Raw genomic sequence first — 21,300 nt, forward strand, 5'->3', positions numbered from 1 at the left:
TCGAAAACAATACCAAAAATTTTATTAAAAAATTCGGATTCCCAAAAATCTAGTCGTTTTATTACAGTTTTTTTGAAATTTTTTAATCCCAAAATCACCTATAAATACGCACATTCATCATCCCATTTTCACATCAAATCTCTCATTCATATTTTTTCATACAACTCATCTACATCTTCTTCTCTCAATCAAACCCTCTCTAAATTTAAAAATGAATATCAACGATATCATGGCGGAAGCGGAGCGCGAAGAACAAGAATATTATGAACAATATCGTGCCGCCTATGAAGCCTATGTCGCCGCCGCTACCCCCGCCCCTCCTCCTCGACCAACTAGATCAAATCGTCGCTACATCCCTCGTGACCGGGAGGGAGCCCACGAAAGCCTCGTTGCCGACTATTTTTTCGACCAGCCGCAGTTTCCGGAATATTACTTTCGGCTCCATTTTCGCATGTCAAAACGGTTGTTTATGCGTATTGTCAACACATTATCCGCTCGTGTTGAATACTTTCAATCACGTAGAGACGCAACCGGTTGGCAAAGTCTCTCGGCGTTGCAGAAGTGTACTTGTGCCCTCCGACAACTTGCTACTGGGCAAACGGCTGACCTCTTCAACGAGTATTTACGTGTGGGTGAGTCAACTGGAATGCTATGCCTCAAAAATTTTTACGACGGCGTTCGTTCTACTTTCGGTGAGGAATTCCTTCGGGGCACTCACCACCGAAGATTGTCAACGGTTGCTTCATCTTCACGAAACAATCCACGGTTTTCCCGGTATGCTTGGCAGCATTGACTGCATGCATTGGAAGTGGAAGAATTGCCCGAATGCTTGGAGGGGGCAACACTTAAGCGGCCACAAAGGCGGTGGCCCAACGCTTATCCTTTAAGCGGTCGCCGACTACCGCCTATGGATTTGACATGCATATTTCGGTGTTGTCGGATCCAACAACGACTTGAACGTGCTCTATTCTTCACCACTCTCCAATGATGTTTTGAACGATGTAGCACAAGCGATCGACTTCACCGTCAATAGAAATCCATACAACATGTCTTGCCGATGGTATCTACCCAAGGTGGTCGACTTTCGTGAAGACGCTCAGCAATCCGCATGACCCGAGACGGGTTTTTTATTCGCAGCGTCAAGAGTCTGCTCGAAAAGACGTCGAAAGAGCTTTTGGGGTCCTTCAAGGCCGATTCAACATTGTGAGGGCCCCGTCTCGGCTGTTACGTTAAGAATATTGCCGACATCATGTACACGTGTGTTATCTTGCACAACATGATTATAGCTGACGAAGGACCGAGGGTGACTAACTTTTACGACGAGGATGAAGTCGGAAGCTCAGCCGCAAGGTCTCCCCCACGCCGAGGTGTGCATACGACGGTGCGCAAGATGATCGAAACAAGACACACAATGCGCGATACCAAAACTCACATTGAGTTACAAGAAAACCTAATCAAACACATTTGGGCAAAATTCGGCCACAGGTAGTGGGTTTTTTTAATTTTATGAATTTAATTATATAATTTTTAATTTTTAGGATTTAAATTATGTAATTTTTAATTTTTAGGACTTTAATTATAAAATTTTTAATTTTTAGGACTTTAATTATGAAATTTTTAATTTTTAGGATTTTAATTATGCAATTTTTAATTTTTTAGTAATTAGTAATAGTATTTTGGGTATTTTTAATGCATTTTAATATTGTGAAAATGTTTTTATTTAAATTGAATAATAGAATGGTGGGACCCTTGAGCATGTCCTTATGGAAGAGCATGGATGTGAGTGTTGTGCTCTTGCCAAAGAACAGAAAATAAAAAATGAATAAAAGTGGGTCCGGACCTACATTCATGCTCTATGGTAAGAGTATGGATGAGGATACTCTAAAGATTATCAGATGATTTTTGTTGTAGACATTCTGTTTTTGTTTCCTAAAATAAAATGATAAACACTAGTATTATAAAATAAAGTTGCATGTCTTGAATGTGGGGTACTGTATCCAGATTTGTTAATAGAGAACTTACGTGGGAATCATTTGATATTTGGGGGCGGAAAGATTCGAGATACGATTTTATAGTGTAATCAAACCCTTTGATACATTATTACAAGATAGACCATTTCATGATCCCAGTGATTGTTGTGGTAATACAAATTTCTTCCATTGCAGCAAAAAAAGCGATTCCGTCGCCTTGGCGGCCCCACACTCTAGCCCGACATAATGTGAGGGGGTTAAATCTAGGGCTAACAATTTTTGACATGACACGAACCGGCACGAAATTAATGGGTTTGGGTCAGAGCTTATTGGGTTCGTGTCCTTATCTGGTCGACCCGTTAAGGACACGAAAATTTTGTGTCGTGTTCGTGTCGTGTTCGTGTTATCTGTTAAGAAATAATATTATAATATTATTAATTCTTATTATTTTCATTTTTGTTGAATTTTGTTGGATATTAGTTGGATTTTGTTGGATTTTTATTGGATTTTGTTACTAAGAAATTATTGAAGTTTTTATGTTTAGATCAAATTTTGTAATTAGCAATCAGATGTTTTTAATAGGTTTAACCGTTATCAGGTCGTGTTGTTATCGAGTCGGTTATCGTGTCATCTCATGTACGTGTTGTTATCGTGTCGTGTTGACCCGAAGTGGTTCGTGTTGTTAATGGGTTCGTGCCGTGTTCGTGTCTGAGGGTAGCGGGTCGTGTTCGTGTTTGGGGTTTTCTTAACGGGTCATGTTCGTGTTTGTTGTTATCGTGTCGTGTCGTTATCGTGTCGGCACGATAACGACCCAACACGCAAGATTTGCCACCCCTAGTTAAATCAGGGTACGCAGTAGCCCGTTAAAGGGGAGTTCTTAACCAACTGACTGCCAGAAGCATATCTCCCAAGGTCTCACACTTGTGCCTGAGAGATGGAAGCAACTACACGACAGCAGTGGGATTTGAACCCAAGCTCATTGCAGCAAGATCTGCCCCTCCATTGCCAACTGCGCTACGCCCCTGCGGGAATACAAATTTCTTCATATAAGTTGTTCGGACGTACTAGTATATAATTCACAAATTATAGTAGTATTAAGACTATAGGGTATAGTTTAAGTGTTGTTTTTATTTCAGAAATACTAATTTTGTTGATACTAAAGTAAGCCCAAACTAAATACTATAGTACTTCTTTCGTTCTATTCAAGAGGTCAATATTCTTAAATAACATGATTTTATATGGAATAATTGAGTGTGATAAAGTATACTGAAAAATGTAATTAAATACTCTAATGAAGAGAGCTGTTATTTTTAATTATAAAAAGTGAAATCTTAAGTTGGACAAACTAAAAAAGAAATGTGGACATCTTGAATAGGATAGAAGAATTACGTTATACCGTCGCTAGCAGTTGAGAAGGGGGTGTTTCACCATAATCGACAAAATACAATAGCGGAGTACACCCTCCGTCCCACAAGAAGAGTCTTATTTTGTCATTTTCGTCCGTTCCACTTGCCACAATGAGATTCTTATTTATCATAAGGGCATGATTGATAGCCCATAGAAAGTCATAAAAGACCATAAAAGCCAATAAAAGGCCCTCTTCTTCAACCTTCTCCTCCTTTTGGTAGAACTCGAATTTGTCGGCAAACCCGGTAGAAAAATCCCGGATCTTGCTGGTTTTGAGATTAGATTCGGCGACTAAGGCATTCCACTATCGGAGACAAAAGCAGGTATAATTTTTTCTCTACTTCTCCGACTATCTGATTTGTAGCTTTATGCCTAATTTGCCCTCTCTCTCACCACTATTTGACCTCTACAACCACATACCCATAACCACAAGACACTGATTCGGCAGCTATCGCGCGCGAACCGCCGTCTATCGCAACACTGCTGGGGAGCTGGTGTTGGTGGATGTTGGTAGAATCGACAGTGATGAGCAGAAGCAGGTTTTGGATAAGCTGATTGCCGCTGTGAATGAAGATATGGAGGGTATTTTGAGAAGAGTTAGGCAGAGATTTGATGTGTGAGGATTTCTTCAGAATTATGCATACCAAGTGCTTGATAATTTGCTTGTGTTAATTTAGTATACCGTTTCTGTGTAGAACATTATAGATAATAGTTTTACAATGAGGTGATTTTATAATGCTCTCTCTGCTTGTTCCCAAATTCTGCTTGTGTCCTTTGCAGCGTAGGCCTGGAATTTCCAAAAATCGAGGTTCGGTTTGAGAATCTGAAGGTCGATGCTTTAGTTCATGTCGGAAGCAAAGCTCTGCCGACTATACCTAATTTCATTTTTGGCATGACTGAGGTAAACATGCTAGAACGAAAATCCAATAAGCTAGTGGTCTCTGTTTTCAAAATTAAGCTGACCTGTTCAATGGAAACATGGCGTGAAAAATAGGCCTTCTTGAGGCAACTCAGAATTTTCTCTGGTGGAAGATGAAAAGAAACACCTGCAAAAGAAAATCATATCTATTGAGTGGACTCATACGAAAGAGAGGTGAGGAGTCTTGAAAGAGATACAATGATACCCGACGGAGTTGATAAGAGTTCCACGCCTACAACCATTGAGAGAACACCATCACAAAGCCTGCAGTATAACCAGGTTGATCAGGTTGATCGAGTTCCAGAGCTCGTCGCACACGGAGGCCTCCAATCCGTGTCCAAGACTAAGTAGAGAGTTAGTTATTTATAATTAGTTATGCTTGTTTATCTAATGTAATAGACTAGGAAGTCGAGCGTATGTATAAGCTCTATCTCGGGTTTTCTTTGTGGTTCTTTCCCGGGAGATAGGAAGTTGAACCGCCCTAGGGTGTAGATATAAAAAGGGAACTTGTCTAACACATTTATTATGAATGATAAGATATTTCCCAAATTTGCTTTCTCTTTATTTTCTTTCAAAAAAACTGACGAACTGTCCGACGGAGAAGACCTCCGCGTGCAGCCAGAATTCGATCGCCGAGCTCCCACGCCGCCGATCCTTATCTCGATACGATCAATATCGTATCATATGGTGCTTTCATTGACGTTCTCATGGCGACGAATCCGGACAACATTCCCATCATTCCAAGTATGGAACAAATGGGTTTACAACAAACTGCCGGTGATCAACTTGATTTGGATGTAACAACTTCGGCGGTACCAGGATCAGGTTCAATTCCAGCAACTCAAATGGATTGGATTATGTCTACACTGGCGCAATTGGAATCGAGAATGGCTGCATCTGATCGCCGTGTTATCGACCACCGTTTTCCCCCGCGTCCTGACGCCGACCCGCCTTATGTTGTGCCGCTTTCCACTTCGGTTCAAGCTTCAAACCTGCATCAACAACAGTTTCCGACAGCAGTTACAGGGGGTCAGTTTTCACCTCAACTGCAGATAATTCCTCCTACTCACTACACTACTGCCCACGTCCATGATGCAACTGCTTGCAACCGCCAAACACAATTGAGTTCCTACCCATCACACCCGTTTCCTCAAGGTTTTCAACCGCCATTCTATGGATCAGATAATTTGGGACAGTCAAGACCTTATCTGAGTCATGCTCCACCCGATCCTCAAATTCTTCCACAACCAACTGGAATCGGCTCTCAGTTCGATCGACCGTTCTACACCAATCTACCGGGTCCTCGGCCGATGTCTTGTTGGTACCCGTCTGCTGATCGGCCGTCCCGTAATTCTCCATTCCAAGATCAGCATCGTAGCGTCCGAATGGAACCTCCCCGTTTTGACGGCTCCGACGCAGCAAATTGGATTTTCAAAATCCAATATTATTTTGATCATATGATGATGCCGGATGCGAAAAGACTCTACTATGTCGTACCATTATTCGACCCGCCGGCCTCCGAATGGATCAAGCATTATTGTTCCAATAATGACTATGTTACTTGGCAGGATTTCTTAAACGACGTTCGTTATCGTTTCGATCCTGATTGTTATGAGAGCTACATTGGGTTGATCTCCAAGTTATGTCAAACGGGCACTGTCTCGGAGTATCAATTTCAGTTCGAGAAATTACAGAATAAATTATCCGGAGTTCCTGATTATATACTTCTTCCAATCTATATAGCCGGTCTCAAACAACCGATTCAACGTGAGGTCAAACTTCATCGACCTACCACCTTAGCAGCAGCTTTTGCCTTGGCGAAGGAATTATCGGCATGTCGGCCAGAGCACAAAGAATCAACTTCCATCTATGAGCAAAAGTCGTGGATCCCGCGCGAATCGAGATCTCCATACACTACTCCCCCTACATCAGACCCAAATGCAGCGTTTTCTTCCCAAGGTACACGTCCTTCGGGTGGCCGATTCCGAGAGTTCAGCAAACTACCTGTGGTGCGCCTTTCTGCGTCGGAGAAGGCAGATTGCTCTCGTCGGGGATTATGCTGGTATTGTGAGGACAAGTGGACCCCAAGTCATGTGTGTAACCACAGTTTTTTGGCTTACATAGGGCCCGATGCTGAAGAAGATAATGTGGTTGCACTAGAGACGGATTTGCTGCATGATAATGGTAACACAGCGGATCTATCTCACTTGAATGCCGTCGACGGACGTCAACACCTGAAGTCCTTCAATTTTGAGGGAACAATCCACAAATCCGCGATGAATATTATGGTTGACAACGGTAGCTCCCACAATTTTATACATCCACGCATCGCCGACAAGCTAAGTCTTTCTTTGACTAAGATTACACCTTTTCGTGTTTATGTCGGTAATGGTGAATCCTTAGTTTGTTCTCATGTCAGCAAAGAGTCGATGGTCGATCTCCAAGGCCATTTATTTCGAATTGATCTACATATTTTGGACTTCCATAGTTCGGATATCATTCTAGGCATGGAGTGGTTGGAATCACTTGGTCGTGTCACACATGATTATATGGCACGAACTATGCAGTTTTTTCGAGATGACTCATTGGTTGTGTTGCGGGGTTGTTCAGCTATAACGCACAAGATTAATGTCCACACCTTGGCCGTTCTACTGTCACATACGCGCCAACATGACATGTTAGAAAGTGCAAATGCACCACCAAGTTCAGCCACAACACATATCACCCCGCCGTCAGTATTTCAGGCTAATCTGCTGTCACCAATACTTCGGGATTTTTCAGATTTCGCAGCAGCAATTCGTCAGCCGGAAGGTAAGCCTCCATCCTGCCATTTTGATTATCGAATTCACCTATTCCCATTCCAAAGTTGGGCGTTAGTCAGATCTTTGTCTCGCCATTTTCCTTCTCTATTCCTTGAGGACAAGGATATTTCCATGGAGGGGGGAGTTGATAAGAGTTCCACGCCTACAACCATTGAGAGAACACCATCACAAAGCCTGCAGTATAACCAGGTTGATCAAGTTGATCGAGTTCCAGAGCTCGTCGCACACGGAGGCCTCCAATCCGTGTCCAAGACTAAGTAGAGAGTTAGTTATTTATAGTTAGTTATGCTTGTTTATCTAATGTAATAGACTAGGAAGTCGAGCGTATGTATAAGCTCTATCTCGGGTTTTCTTTGTGGTTCTTTCCCGGGAGATAGGAAGTTGAACCGCCCTAGGGTGTAGATATAAAAAGGGAACTTGTCTAACACATTTATTATGAATGATAAGATATTTCCCAAATTTGTTTTCTCTTTATTTTCTTTCAAAAAAACTGACGAACTGTCCGACGGAGAAGACCTCCGCGTGCAGCCAGAATTCGATCGCCGAGCTCCCACGCCGCCGATCCTTATCTCGATACGATCAATATCGTATCAGACTTCCCTCGGATATCACCTTTCACTTCCCATCAGCCGCCATCGGACCTGTTGCTCTGCCAGAATGTATATATGATGGAATTATGGTGAAATGAATGGATGAAGTGTGTTTATATGGTGGGAATTGTGGAGAGGGTGGCGCCAAAGACACACAATGAAGGTGTCATTTTGCTGTCTATGAAGGAAGACGGATGGGTTTATGGATATTTCACTCAAAAAAGTATGGATATTTTTGGCATCACAATAACTTCTCTGATTATGGATGTCATACCTATAGCTTACCAAGCAATGGATTAAGTCTAAAATCATGTTGTACCAAACACCTAATACTTAGAATTTGGAATCACTGTCTATGAGAAAAAATGTTATATGAAAATCCCAAAAAAACTTTTCAATGAACCAATCACACCCTAAATGGTAAATAAGACTCACATTCCACCAACATATTTCACTCACGTTTTATTAGAAAATTAATATATATAAGTATGATTCACAGTCCAAGCCCATTGGCGCAGTTGGTCATGGGGGCGGATATGGCGCCATCCTGGAGGTCTTGAGTTCGACTCCTGGATGGCGCGACTTGGGGATTAATTTCCCTGTGGGCCTGTTCAAGGTTATTTCTTTGGGGATTAATTTCCCTGTGGGCCTGTTCAAGGTTGTTTCCTTGGGGCTTGGTAAGCTTTCGAGCCTGGACTCGTCTGAGGGTGGCGGTGTCTACAGGGCTGAACTCGTCGGAGGGAGGCTAGTGTACGAGCTGGTCATTGGCTAGTTCACGGGCCAAACCCGTCGGAGGGAAGCTAGGTATTCGAGCCATGAGGGGCTGTGTTGGGCTAGTTCGCTTGCCGAATGTATCTCGAACTCCTATGTATGATGAAAAAACAAAAAAGTAGGATTCACATTCCACTAACTTATTCAACTCATTTTTCTTTATATTTCTTAAAACTCGTGTCCATACCAAATATGACTTCTTGGGACGAAGGGAGTAGTATTATTTTAATACAAGGGTTGCCAACATGTCAGTGACTCGATAGTATTTCGACCCATGTCACAAGCCAAAAGTACAATGCACTAAATTTTGACATGTGAATTTACTTTACATTTATTTTTAAAATTTAAATTACTATTTTAATTATATTAACGATTTTATTTTGTAAAATACTTTCTTACGAATATTTCATTGTACTTTTATTTTTAGCACAATAAATGGTCATTTCCTATATTTGTATTTTAAATTTTTGCAAATGAGTAGTCATTTCATTTATGTGCATTTAAGTTTTTAGCACAATGAATGATCTTTTCATTTACCTGTATTTTGATTTTTAACACAATGAATGGGCATCAAATACGACAAATTAAAAGTTGCAAAGTATTCTTGTGATACATATTATATAAAAATTTGTTGCGATACTTTTTCTATATATATCATATCCAATATCTTAAAGTTAATTTAGTTGGATTGGATGATGGTTGTACTTGTGTATGTTAAAAGGTTAATTTGGATTGGGCTGGGTGAAGGTTATGATGGACCAGGATAGTTATAGTTTGGTTAGAAGTTGCGGAGGAGTTGTTTCTTTTCTATTCTATTTGGGCCTTTTTATTAGATATTCGGTTTATATGAGTACGATTAAGTTAGTTGGGCTTTCATTTTATTTCTTAACTCCATTAAAGCGAAATACCATGTTTTACACATATAGATGCAGTACGGTTTACTTAAATAAAATAACTCTAGGTATCAACTTTCAATAATATAAGTATTTACTAGTCATGGTTTTGTGCATTTATTTTTTGAGTATTGGGGCATGGTTTCTCACAAAATATATTAATGTTTCAACTTTTTAAAAATGTTAAATTTAATACTATCAGTTTATTTATTTAAATTTCTAGTTAGACCACGGATTACATAGCTTCATGTACATATCCTATACAAGGAGCCCCAATGGATATTGGGAATTTTGGCATAATAATCTTAGGGCACCCACATTGGGGCGGACGATAGGCAGCCCGATGCCTCTGGCGCGCCATCGTCCGCCACTGTGGGTGCGCGGACGATGGACGATGCGTCGTCCTCGCCCGATAGATAGTCCGCGGACGAAGCGCGAACTATATAGGGCATCGTCCGCCCACTGTGGGCGACGCGGACGATGGCGCAGACGATGCAACGCGTTTTTATTTTTTTAAAAATTTTTTTGAAAAATTCATTTATATAAATACCCCTACCCCACCTTCATTTGTAACATTTTCATTCGAATTTTCACTCTCAATTTACACTAGAAAATGGATTCTGGTGATTACTCAAGTCTCAATAGTCCGATGTTTGGAGGTGGTGCACGTTGCCGGGGTACACAACCTAATGAATATCAGTCGTTCGACCCCGACATGCAGTACGATCCTGAATTCAGTACGGATTCGTAGGGTCTGTTTGACATGGAGCCGTCTCCAACTCGCCCCGCCGCCCCTTCCCGTCGCGCCGCCGCCGCCTCCTCGGCCGCCACCCCCTCCGCCGACGCGCCGTCGGCCGCCGCTGCCGCAGAAAGAAGCGGACCAAGTACCGGGCGTACAAGTTGCCACCTCCGGCAACGAATGAAGAGTACGCCCCCGGGAGGACGAACTACCAACCAGATGAAACCCTCATCTTGGCGAAGTGTTGGGTGGATATCTCGGAGGACTCGGTATTCGCGAACAACCAAAAGCAGCTTGCGTACTGAGAGCACATCGCCGAGCGCTACAATGAGGCGAAGCCGCCGAGCGCGTACAAGCGCCATAGGGAGCAGCTCCGCAAGCACTGAGATCAGGTTAAGAATCAAGTCAACCTGTTCGCGGCGGAGTACAAGAAGTGCGGTGAGAGCTTGAGCGATGTTGTCATACCAGTCCATGTACGACGACTTCAAGCATTTCAATGTCTGGGTGCTCTTGAAGGACAAGCAGAAGTTCCAAGGCGGTATTCTGCACACCGGTGCGACAAAGAGGACGAAGACCACCGACATTGATGGTTACACTAGCAGCGAAAGCGGCGCATATCCGGTGGACCTCAACCGGACGTACACGGAGGATGAAAGTTCCGGCACACCGATGTCATCCCAGCGTCCCGTAGGCGTCAAGGCTGTGAAGAACAAGGGGAAGGCGAAGGCGACATCCTCCTCGCAAGCCACCCCCATCGCCGATCCCGACCCCGGCGGCACTTGCCTAAGTGGAGTTGGCAACGGCCTCGATGGTGCGGACGTTGTTGGACACGCATAACGCCCTCATGAAGTGTACGGACCCGGCCAGAGCCGAATACCTCCAGGGGTTGATCGATGAGCTGCGCCGGAGGTTGGGACTTTTGTAGAGTAGTCAACTTTTTTTATATTTCTAACTCGTGTAACTTTTTTTAATCAATGTAGTATTTGCCATTTTTTAGTTAATCGTGTTTTTAATTAGTTTGCATTTATATATTTGAAAACATTTAAATTAATTAACAAAATAATAGTAAAACCTATAGGGCGCCCTTTAGGGCCCCCTTAGGACGCCCCACTGGAGGTGAAAGAGTAGGAGGATAAAATGCTGACGTGGCAATGTATAGGGCGGGCTTTAGGGCGCTCCTTAGAGCATCTTTAACGCGGACGGCCGGGCCACAAATCGCGAGGCCCGGGCCGGCCCAAGCATTGGAGGAGGCGGAGTCACGGCCCAGGCCGGTCCCGGGGCCCCATTTGCGGCTCGATGACGGTCCCGCAGCCCGGCTTGGCCGGCGTTAATCGGGTACGGGCCGCAAATCGCGCGTCCGGCCCAGCGTTACATGCTCTTCGGGCCGGGCCGCAAGTCCCCAAAAATTAAATTTTTTTTCGAATTCGTCTCTATAAATACGGACCTATGGTTCACAATTCTTACGTACATTATCCATTTCAATCCTCCTTTATTCTCTTTCTTTCGACATCAATGGAGTGGTTTAACAGCGATGAACGTCAGATGGAGGAGTTCGTCAACGTGAACAATTGGGTTATGTTGGCATCACCACCTTCGCAGTCGACGCCTAGTTCGGGAGTCGGTAGCAACATCGACGTAACATCGTCGGTCAACACCGATGAGTTCGAGATCAGCGAGATGGAGCCCGCTCAAGGGCGGGGCAAGGGCTAGGTCGGCGAGGAGGAGGGGCCGAGGAAGTACAGTCCGCAAGAGACTATGTGGCTTGCGAGGAACTACGTCGACGTCGCCGAGGATCCTATCATCGGCAACCAGCAGTCCGACAAGGTGTTCTGGGAGCGGATTGCTGAGAAGTATAACGCTGGGCGGCCGAAAGGGTCTCACGAGCGTAGCTACGTGAAGCTACGAAAACATTGGGGTCGGGTCCAGGCGGATCTGAGCAAGTGGAATGGAAAGTGGGTCAACGTAGTCCGGATGTGGCCGAGCGGGCACAGCGAGGCGGACCTCGTCGAGAAGGCGAAGGAGGCGTTCTTCGCTGACGGGGAAGAAGGCCTTCAAGTACTTCGACGTTTGGAAGCTCGTCGAGAAGAGCCCGAAGTATACCACCGGTGCCGAGCCGACGGCAACTGGGGCGGCAAAGAGAACCAAAGTTTCCGCCTCCGGAAACTACTCTTCGAGCGAAGGAGGTCCGGCTATAGACCTCAACGTGATGGACGACGACGTCTCCGGCTCCTCTCCTAGCATTCAGAGCCGCCCGATGGGAACAAAAGCGGCAAAGAGGAAAGCAAAGGGGAAGGCAACTGCGAGCAACTCCGCTATGGTGCCACCGCCGATCAATCCGTCTCTGGATAAGATGTCCGACTCTTTGTCGGAGAAGAGTATTACATGGCGGATGAGCCAGCTGACGGAGTTGACATCGAGGGATACCTCGCGATGTCGGAGTTCGATCTCGAGTTGCACCGTGAGATGATCGCCTACCTTCGCGCCCAAATGAAGAAGTAGTAGTTGTGGCCCGGGTTTCTAGTATTTATAATTTGCTTTGTCTAGGAAATGTAATGTTAATTTCTAATGAACAATGCATTTTCCCGATTTCAATTGTTTTTCGAATTGCATTTATGAGTTAAATATGTTGAAGTTGTGAATAGTGTCATTTATTAGTTGCGGTCCGGGTTGTGGCCTGCAGGGTTAGAGCAGTTGGGGCCTGGGTCGCAACTGTAGAGGAATGATGACGTGGAGGGGACATGGGGCCTGAAACCGGGCCGGAGTTATTGATGCCCTTAGGCGCCCACTACTTAAAGCATCCGCAACGGAGCCTAGCGCACCGCCTAGCCGAGCCCCGGCGCTAGGCGATCCATTGCAACCGCCTAGCGGTTTCCAAAAAAAAAAATCACCTAGCGCTAGGCAATATACGGGCGCTGGGCGGTCTCGGTGCCATTGCAGGGTCCGGATCGCCTAGCGCATCGCCCAACGGATTTTTTAATTTTTTTTTAATTTTTGAAACACTATATATACGCGCTTTGCCCGTTATTTTCATTCGCACCACTTGTTTTAACGAGTACTATCTCTATCTTAATTTCTGTATAAGAGCAATAATGATAAATGGAGAACAACGAAGGCACTCCAGTGACGAGCTGGTCTCAAACTCCCCCTGTACCCGTGGGAGGTGGATGGGGTCCGATGCCAGGGTACTACAACATGTACCCGTGGTAGGGGATGATGCCCGGGAGGCGAGGGGGGGTCGTCGGGGGTTCCCAGGAGATCCAGTTGGCATCCCCCCATGGCCAGTCCACACAGGATCTCAAATTCTTCGTGCGTCAACAAACGCGCGCTCAGATGGTCAAGACGTTAGCCGAATGGCGGGCGGCGGTGGACCCCGAGGAGAAGAGTTTACTTCACACATTGCTCCTAAGCATGCGTGATGATTTGGAGGCAGCACGACGGGATACCGGCGGGAGTAGAGGCGGCGGCCACGGCGGCGACGGTCGCGACGGTGGCGACGACGACAGCGGCAACGGTGGCGACGGCGACTGAGGAGACAACGACGGAGACGAGGAGTGAATTTTTTTTATTAATGTATTTTTTTTAATTATTGTACTTTTAAAAAAAATTATTGTACTTTTTTTAGTTTATTAGTATTATTAATGTTTTCTGTATCTGTCTCGTAAATTAAATTCCGTATATTGTGTGATTGCTAATTATTTGATTTATTATATAATTGTTATTAGTGATGTGGCTGGGCTATGGCTGAGCTATTTGCTTGTTTTGATGATGTGGCAGGAGGATTTTTAGTGCTGATGATGTGGCAGGAGGAGTTTGTGGCTAGGCTATGGCTGAGCGAAAACCATTGTGGATGCTCTAACAGCGGAGGCGAGCGCACCGGCTCGTTGATTTTTGGCGCTAGCCGGTTCGCTCGCCGAACCATTGGGACCGGCGAGCCCAATTTCGGCGTCAAAATCGGCGTGCGCCTGCCAATCCGCGAGCGCTGGCCGATGCGCTAGCCGGTCTGCCCGCCGCCATTGCAGGCTCCGGACCGGCGAGAGATCGGCGAGAGATTTTTTATTTTATTTTCGAAACACTATATATACGTACTTTGCACTTCATTTTCATTCGCACCACTTGTTTTAACGAGTACTCTCTCTATCTTAATTTCTGTACAAGATCAACAACGGTAAATGGATCTCAACAACGAGCCTAATTCAGGGATGAGCGGGTCTCAAACTCCAACGGTCCTCGTGGGAGGTGGATGGAGTCAGATGCCCGGGTACTACAACATGTACCCGTGGCAGCAGATGATGCCCGGGATGGCAGCCGGGGAGAGTATGCCGGGGTGGGCACCGGGTATGCAGATGATGCTGGGGTGGCCACCCGGGATGCAGATGATGTCGGGGGGTACCGGCGATGCAGGGGACGCCGAGAGGGGTACCGCCGTTGCAGGGGACGCCAGGAGGGGTACCGGCGACGCAGGGGACGCCGGGGGGACGTCTATCGCCCCAGTTTTGATTTTTCGACGCTTCTTTGCACACATCGACCCCAATGGAGGCGCAGTTCATGCAATATGAGACTTTCTCCTTAGAGGAGTTGGGGCTTGATCTTCTCGGTGTTCCGGAAACTCTCGTTCAAACGGGGGGAGTGGGGCGGGGTCGGGGCCCCCAAAGAAGAAGGGCAAGAGGGTCGGCGAGTCGTCGCAGCCGGGTGAGGACGTCACCCCGGTACGGAGGAAGTGGACGGATGCGGAGAACGTCGCGCTGTCCAAGGCGTGGGTGAGTGTTTGCGACGACCCCCTCACTTCAAACAATCAGAGGATCGTCAACATGTGGGCCAAAATAGCAGCAGCCTACAAGGCATTTTGCCCGGAGGGGAGGCCGCACAACGGGGAGGAGTGCCGGAAGGCGTGGGATCGAATCAGGGCTGGGGTCTCCCGATTTTTGGGCTTGTACGCCAACGACCTCCGCATGCAGAGCAGTGGCCAAACGGAGGATGACTGCAGGAAGATATCGGAGAAAGCCTTCCCACTGCCCGGGTTGTATAAGGAGTTCACCTACTGGAACTGCTATGAGGTGTTGCACGACTCCGAGAAGTTCCGGGCAGGTGTCGACGCTAGCTGGCCGAAGAAGCAACGAGTGAACTATGCCGGTGATTACAGTGGCAGCAGCGGCAGTTCCCACGACCTCCCCGATGGTGCTCAGGAGCTCCCGTCCCCTCCATCGTTCGCTCGCCGAACTCGCCCGGTTGGTCAAAGGCGGGCGCAACGGGCGGCGAGGGAGGCGCCGGGGGGTCCTAGGAGGGTCAGTCGGCATCCCCCATTGGCCAGTCGACAGAGGATCTCAAATTCTTCGCGCGTCAATAAACGCGTGCTCAGATGGTCAAGATCTTAGCCGATTGGAAGGTGGCAGAGGACCCCGAGGAGAAGAGTTTTCTTCACGACATTCTCCTGAGCATGCGTGCCGATTTGAAGGCGGCACGGGGGGGTTCCGGAGGCGGCGGCGACGGAGGCGAGGAGTGAGGCAGACGCCGAGATATTATTTTTAATTAATGTAATGTTTTAATGTACTTTTTTTATAATTTAAATAAAATTATTGCATTTTCCCGTATCTGTGTCGTAAATTTAATTCCGTATTTTGTGTGATTGTCAATTATTTGTTTTATATAATTTTGAGTGATGTGGCTAGGCTATTACTGGGCTATTTGCTTATCCTGATGATGTGGCAAGAGGATTTTTGATACTGACGATGTGGCATGAGAAGTTTGTGGCTAGGCTATGATTGGAATATGGCTGGACGATTCCCACTGTAGATGCCCTTATGCCCTTAGAAGGAACAAGAAGTGAAAAATAAGTAGTACTAGAAAAGTAGTATGGATGTAGGTGCATTGCGTGTCCAAAATCTTAGAAGAGACATGCCCACACAACACAAGTACTAATTGTTACCTTACATTTAGTATATGATATGTAGATTATAGAGAGAGAGAGATAGACAATGTGCAGAGATGTGTATATTCCCATCATATCCTGTCCCTCTATTTACACTCAACTCTTGCTCATCATTACGCAATTTCTTGCACTGCTAGGATTGAATTCCCGACATGATTTATTGTTTAACACTGGCGATGGCTAATAAAAAAGCTGCAAAAACTCCCACTTTCTAAGGCAGGCATGAGAGTTTGCTTGTGTGGATGGTTTTGCGTCCAAGTCGACGTGAATTCTCTTTTCTTTTTCTGGGACTTCCAATCCTCATCCTCCCTGCTTAACGCTACTTAGAGCACCCACAACCGTGCTCTTGTCAACGATCACGGTTGTGGGCCCGACACCTTTATTTATGTCTACTCTTCAGCAATAGCACAACACTCACAGATGTGCTCTTCCGCAAGTACGAACACAATTCAATTTAAAATTTAATTAAATAAAAACATTTCCATAATATTAAAATTCATTAAAAAACCACAATAAATATTACAAATTACAAATAAAATAAAAAAACATAATTAAAATCCTAAAATTTAAAATGCATAATTAAAATACTAAAAATTAAAAATTACATAATTAAAAGCTAAAAATACCCTCGTGGACGACTACTCATCCGGCGGCACTACCCCCAATTGTCTTTGGAGGCCCAATATCATGGCCTCGTGCGATCGAAGTTGCGATGGGGTCATAGTGGACCTATCGGCCATATTGAGTTGGGCTAAAAGCTGCCACAACGAGTTGGTGGGGGGTGGAGGTGGCGCATATGGAACTGGAGCGGGAGCGGGAACTGGAGCATCGGAGGTTGCAGCCGCGGCTCGACGGCGGTTGGCCGCCGCCTTCTTCCTTCCTTGCGGTCGGCGTTGGGAACCGCTCGGGCCGGCGTCCGGGCTACTACTCAAGTTAGCTCCGGCGAGTTGGCTAGCCACTTCTTCGGAGCCGACGTCGGATAGGGATACCGACCTTGACCGTTTGGAGGAGCCGCTAGAGGAGGATGTTACGCCTCCCATATACTTCGGGTGCGTCCGCGTCTCCTGCCAAACGTTGAGGTACTTGAACGGCTTGTAGTTCATGGATTGGTAAGTGCTCATCGCGGCAGTGATGATGTCGACCTCGCTCCGGCCGCTCCCCGCATTCCGCTCTTCCTGGAGGAAATAGCCATTGAACTTGCCAATTTCATCGTTGGCTCGGTAGATGGCGTTGCGCACCATACTCTCGTTGCGTTCGACTGTTCCCGGTGGTCGATTTTCATTGTACCGGCGAACGATGCGCTACCAAAAGTGATCGCCGGATTGGTTCGTGCCAACCACCGGATCTTCGGAGATTTCCAAATACGCCGTGAACAATTTATCCATCTCCGTCGGAGTGTACGGTGTGCGGACGCGAGTAGGAGGAGTCGGAGTTTGGGAGGGGGCGGTTGGCCTAGGCTCCGGTGTCCACCCGTATCGCCCTTCGGGGGCACTTTGGTCGTCGATTGGGTATGGCCGGTAGCCACCCGGAACGCCCGAACTTTGGGTTTGAGGAGGGGCCAAATATTCTGTTTCCGGACTAGGAAACGGTTATGAACCGAACCATTCGGGGTTTCCAACCGTGGGAGGGCGAGGGTCATCGCATTGGCCGGACATTGTTATGTTGTAGGAGTAGAAGAAAGATTTAGAATGGATATGAGAGAATGAAGATGAGAATGGATATGGGAGAATGAAGATGAGAATTGTATAGTTTGGTGTGAATTTTTGGGTGTGAAAGCGGGGGTATTTATAGATGAAAATGTGTATTTTTGGGGGAAAAAATAAAAAAAATAAAAAGTGGAAAAAACGGTAAAAACGGATATATTTTTTTTGGGAAGTGAAAAAAATATATTTTTTTAATTTTTAATCGGTTTTTTTAATTAAAAACCGATTTTTAATAAAAAAAAAATTCAAAGGCAACGGCTATGCCGTTGCCCAATCATTGCTTGACACGTCAGCTGCTCTCTGGTACGAACGTGCTCGATGCAGCGAGCAGCGCCGTGCCAGCGGCGCAAGCGCAGCGGCGACGGAGCTCGTCCGTCCCAACGGCACGGACGGTGGAAAACCACCGTTGCAGATTCTCTTAAACTTAACTTACAACTTACATTTACATTTACATTTACATTTACATGCATGCTAATGCTAATGCTATACTATACCTTCATTGTTATTTCAATTTGTTAGAAATTGGCTTCCATGTGATTTATTTAACATGTATGACTATTTTTTAGTTGCAATTAAAATGATCTATTAAAAATTAAAGTTTGGTGCATTTCATTTGTTATGGAAATAAGTGTATTTACCATATGAGATTTTCTATTTGTTGAGTGACCGAATAAAAAATAATGGGTCTTATATTTTATATAAATATAAACTACGGTTATGGTCCCTAACATCAGAAGAACGATTTGTCATCTATGTATCATCTCGACAGACTATTGTGGAGAACATCTCTTATTGTTTGGAAGATTCATAATCGCTGCTAAACAATTCCATCGTTCAATTCTAGATGGAGCAAGATATGCTTTTGCTCTACGATTTCTGCTCCTTCATTGTTTTTGTTTAATCATCATAGAAAAGTTTATGAAATTGTTCATTCAATTATTCCAACAAAATCTCTCGGATCGAATATTGATTAAAATTAGTTATTATTACTCACATTTTTTAGGAGTTCTTGTTTGATCCATCACATGTATTTATGTGCGGACTTAATGAATAATGATACATGTAAAATGAGTGATATAATTAAAACTTGCAAACAAAATGAAACTTAATTTGAGAAATTTTTTTGAAGGTATTCTTTGGGATAATAAAAATTATTCAAAGTCATGACATGCAGAGTCCACCACAATTTATAACAAAATAAATAATTGCAAAAAACAGAATAACATCAAAAGTACAATAAAAGAACAATGTAGAAACAACACAAATAACAAAAATCAACGACAAAATATAAACCAACAGAATAATCTTGCTAACTCACATAATCTTGCAAGAACCACAAAATTTAAACAATAATAAGTACAAAAAAACAAACCTGATAGAAATCATTATGAAATCAATTGATTATAGTAGGTGTAACTCATCGGACTTTTACCAATATTAGATACATTTATTTTTGTTTCTTCTCCTTATACCAATATTAGATACATTTATTTTTGTTTCGTTTGTCATTAAAATAAATTAAAAACATCTCAGATTTTTTTTTGTATAATTTTGTTTGATGCTATGATTTGTCAAGGAAAAAAAAGATAAAAAGGCTAATAAAGAGAAATTATGTGGGCAGGTATGGATTTTCGCTATCCGAAATGAATTTTCGTGGGGCTTTAGATTGACTAAAATCGACTGAAATCTTTCTACAGATAATCGTATATGTGACTTTATTTGCTGTGAGAGTAAATCTTTAAATTTTTGATTGATTTCAAACGATGTACATAGGATTTAATGAACCTTTACTCAACAATTAAAATTTTCAACTCTAGGATTCAATTTACTATGATTAAATGAGCACGGACCCCCACAATATTCATTTCCTAAATTTTTTATTTATTATTATGAAATTGTTTCTTATTTTCATATTTTGATTATTTTCTCGCTTGAATTATTATGTAATAAAGTACTACGATGAATCTTATTTATGAACATATTCGTACATCACGGGTGCTATTCTAGTTACTCATGTAAAAGTAAAATTATAGAAGAAAAAGGGGTAAAATTAATGAATTTATCGCCTAAAGGATTTTTTCTAAAATTTAAAAAATCTTACTCATATCCAAATCTCCACTAATTAACTTAATTAGTAGGTGAATACTGAATTGTATCTATATTACAGGTAAACTATACCATTTGATGGTTAATATCTATTTGTAGCTATTTGTATTATGATTTGTCACTTGTATTGATAATTCAATGTTATAATTAATGGCGTAATCAATGACTACAAGTACGTACAACATCAAATGAAATTGATTTCTAAAAAAAAACATCAAATTAAATTGGAATTTTAGAAGAAATACCTAAAAAGTGAATGTTAATTAAAGGTATTCAATATTTGTATGGTGACTTTTGAATATTTAAATTATAAATTCACCTTTACTATTTCCCGATTCAAGAGGCGTATGCTCCTATTTTTGCACCATGCTACTTTTGATGTTTCAAAACCCATTTCACTCGCATTCATTTTCTCCGTTCATGTTTTCACCTCTAACTAATACGAGTAAAGTCTTTATAATCTATACATATTTTCCTTTTGAGAATGATAAGTAAATTAAATTTATTTTTCGTACATATTATATCTCATTAGTAAACGATTTGCCACATTTACATTTTATGTTATATTTTCGTATTAAAATTTATAATCTACTATTATTTAGGCGCAAACTAATATATAATCAAATTACATCATTTTTGTACATAACGAAATTATAAATATGCAAGTAGCATTTGTGAAGGAAAAACAAAAAAAATGAACTATAGATAGCAAATTAATGGACCAAATCACCATTAACCTAGGGTAATTAACTCGGAAGTCAAAAGAAGTTTGGTTTCACAATTCACAGAAGTTAGGTGGTCAAAAATTAAATAGTACTACTAGTATGAGAAAGATTTCACAATTAACAACGCAATTTGTCGCTCTAACACGTCATAGGTGATTTATTACATTACAATTAATACAGCTTTTATATTGGGAAGGTTGATCCACATCAATGTGGATATTTTGTCCACATTTCTGTATAAACATATCTCAGGATTCTCAACCTCATTACATTCATAAAATATGCAATAAATATATACTTCATTCCATAATGTGAATATATCGGCGACATTATTGTTTTTTATTTCCACTTTTATTTTTTAAGCAATCAATGACTATATTGGCCTTTTTTATAATCGATATAGAACATGAAGGATTTTAAAGTTCTAACCAGCAAAATGGTTCTTAGTTAGCATGCAATAGAAACATAAAGCAAAATTACGATTAGAAGATAATTCAGATAACAAAAATGAAAAAAATGCAAGGAGATTTTACAAATTGAGCTGGCTTTGTGTAAAGTGATTATTGGTGATCTGCTTAAAATCTAAGCAGAAAATCTAAGCTTCTAGCTAGATTGCAGTGGACCACTAAATTATTTCTGGACCGGAATATTACCCCACAATATTTGTTTGTGTGTGTGTGTGTGTGTACATATGTATGTATGAACTGAGAGATTTATATGAATGCAGAA

The 21,300-nt window shown here is 43.2% G+C and overlaps 1 long non-coding RNA gene across 1 annotated transcript; it reads left to right on the top strand.

Annotated features, from left to right (window-relative positions):
* The first annotated feature begins 3,545 nt into the window (after nt 1–3,545).
* On the top strand, nt 3,546–4,845 carry LOC121800273. The gene is made up of 4 exons (XR_006050468.1): nt 3,546–3,700; nt 3,826–3,993; nt 4,158–4,278; nt 4,372–4,845. It is a non-coding gene; the product is annotated as an uncharacterized LOC121800273 (long non-coding RNA).
* The last annotated feature ends 16,455 nt before the right edge of the window (nt 4,846–21,300 follow it).

This window comes from Salvia splendens, chromosome 1 (genome assembly GCF_004379255.2).
Source record: "Salvia splendens isolate huo1 chromosome 1, SspV2, whole genome shotgun sequence".
NCBI lineage: Eukaryota > Viridiplantae > Streptophyta > Magnoliopsida > Lamiales > Lamiaceae > Salvia > Salvia splendens.